This window comes from Lathyrus oleraceus, chromosome 3 (assembly GCF_024323335.1).
Source record: "Lathyrus oleraceus cultivar Zhongwan6 chromosome 3, CAAS_Psat_ZW6_1.0, whole genome shotgun sequence".
Classification (NCBI taxonomy): domain Eukaryota; kingdom Viridiplantae; phylum Streptophyta; class Magnoliopsida; order Fabales; family Fabaceae; genus Lathyrus; species Lathyrus oleraceus.
The window spans coordinates 365,221,454-365,223,584 of NC_066581.1; the positions used below are offsets into that span (position 1 = coordinate 365,221,454).

Sequence of the window (2,131 nt, forward strand, 5' to 3'; positions counted from 1 at the left end):
TTAACAGATCTATCGGCTAACTGAAGTGACATCTTAGTAGGTTGTAATTCTCCTAAGTTTAACCTCTCACAAACTGCTAAAGGCATTAAGCTCACACTAGCTCCTAAGTCTAGAAAATATTTTTCGATGACATGACTTCCCAAAAGACAAGGAATAGAGAAATTTCCAGGATCTTTATCTTTCTTGGCTAATTTATTCTCAGAAATAGAATTGCATTCCAAGGTCTTCGGATCGTCTAGTCTACGTTTGTTGGTAAGGATGTCTTTGAGAAACTTGGCATAAGAAGGTATTTGGATGATGTCTTTTGTGAAAGGGATTTATACGTGAAGTTTTTCTATAACTTTAACAAATTTCTGATACTGGTTATTGATCTGGGTTTGTTTGAGTCTTTGCGGATATGGTATAGGTGGTTTATATGGCGGGGGTGGTACATAAGTTTTATCTTTAGGTTCTTCTCCTTTTTATTGACTTTCCTGGTTTCCAGATTCCTCTGGTTCTTTTACTTTGTTCGTGGGCTCGGTATATTCCTTAGAAGTTTCGGGTTCACTCAATCTTGGGTTTGGTGGCTCATCATAAGCGTTCCCACTTTGTAGGGTAATGGCATTGGCTTGCCCTCTCGGATTCTGTTGAGGTTGTCCATGGAACTGTCCTCCAGGTGTGGTCTGGGGGGCTTGGTCTAAAGCTACCTGAGAGATCTTGGTTTCAAGCATCTTAGTATGAGTAACTATTTGGTCAACCTTGGTTCCTAATTAGGTAATCAGTTCGTTAACGTGAATGTTTTGGTTCATGAACTCTTTGTTTTGTTGGGTTTGAGCAGTGATAAAAAAATTCCATAATTTTCTCAAGGCTCGACTTTGGTGGTACAGGTTGCATAGGTTGATTTGATCTTGAGGCTTGGTAACCTGGTTGTCTCGGAGGTGCCTTATTTTGGATAGGGTTATTGTTCTTATAGGAGAAGTTTGGGTGATTCCTCCATCTAGGGTTATAGGTATTCGAATATGGGTTCCCTTGGGTGTAGTTCACTTGCTCAGAGTGGGTTTCGTTTAATAGACTGCATTCTGCAGATTGGTGTCATTTGGTTCCACATATCTCACAATCCGACGAAACTGCGGCTGCAATATTCGGGTTTATGCACATATGCTCGACCTTAAGGGCTAATGCGTCCATTTTAGCTTGCATCATGTCTATAGAGCTTAGTTCATGTACTCCTCCTTGGACTTCCTTCTTCTTGACTGTCGCTCGTTCGACTCCCCATGATTGATGGTTTTGAGCCATATCCTCGATGAGGGCACTAGTTTCAGGATAAGGTTTGTTCATCAGGGCACCGCCTGCGGCAGCGTCAATGGTCATCTTAGTGTTATAGTGAAGTCCATTATAGAAGGTCTGAATGATTAACCAATTTTCTAAACCATGATGTGGGCATGCTCTTAACAGCTCTTTATATCTCTCCCAAGCTTCGAACAACGATTCTCCTTGGTTCTGTGTAAATCTAGTTATATGGTTTCGAAGAACGACGGTCTTACTTGGGGGAAAGTATCTAGCAAGGAATACTTTTCTAAGGTTATCCCAAGTCGTAATGGAATTGGGTGGAAGGGAATCTAACCATGATAAGGCTTTATCTCTAAGGGAAAAAGGGAATAATCTTAAACGGATTGCCTCAGGAGAAGCTCCATTGGTTTTAAAAGTGTTTGCTAATTGGAGAAAGATTTTTAAATGTTGGTTTGGGTTCTCGGTAGCGAGACCTACGAATTGTCTCTGTTGCACTAGTTGCAACAGGGAGGGTTTAAGTTCGAAATTATTAGCTGGGATGGTTGGGTTTACTATACTAGAACTAGGTTCTTCGTTGGATGGTTGGGCGAAATCCTTAAGAGGTCTTTGGTTTTGATCTTCGGCCATAGCTCTCCTAATTCTATGAAAAAAAAAACATGTGCGAGCGTAACGTTCAGGTTCCGCCAGAGGGTATACTAAGCTTTCGGTGCTGCGAGTTCTTCGTATTGACCGGCGGGTAATAACCTAAGTCTAAACGATATAACAACAGGGTACGAATTTTGACGAAATTGGTCCCCGACAACGGCGCCAAAAACTTGATGCGTGCTTTTCGCAAGTATACGAACGCGTCAGAGTAATATAA

The 2,131-nt window shown here is 41.4% G+C and overlaps 1 non-coding gene across 1 annotated transcript; it reads left to right on the top strand.

The window, feature by feature from the left end:
* Positions 1-1,405: 1,405 nt before the first annotated feature.
* LOC127132952 (small nucleolar RNA R71) lies at positions 1,406-1,512 on the top strand. The gene has a single exon (XR_007806955.1). It is a non-coding gene; the product is annotated as a small nucleolar RNA R71 (small nucleolar RNA).
* The last annotated feature ends 619 nt before the right edge of the window (positions 1,513-2,131 follow it).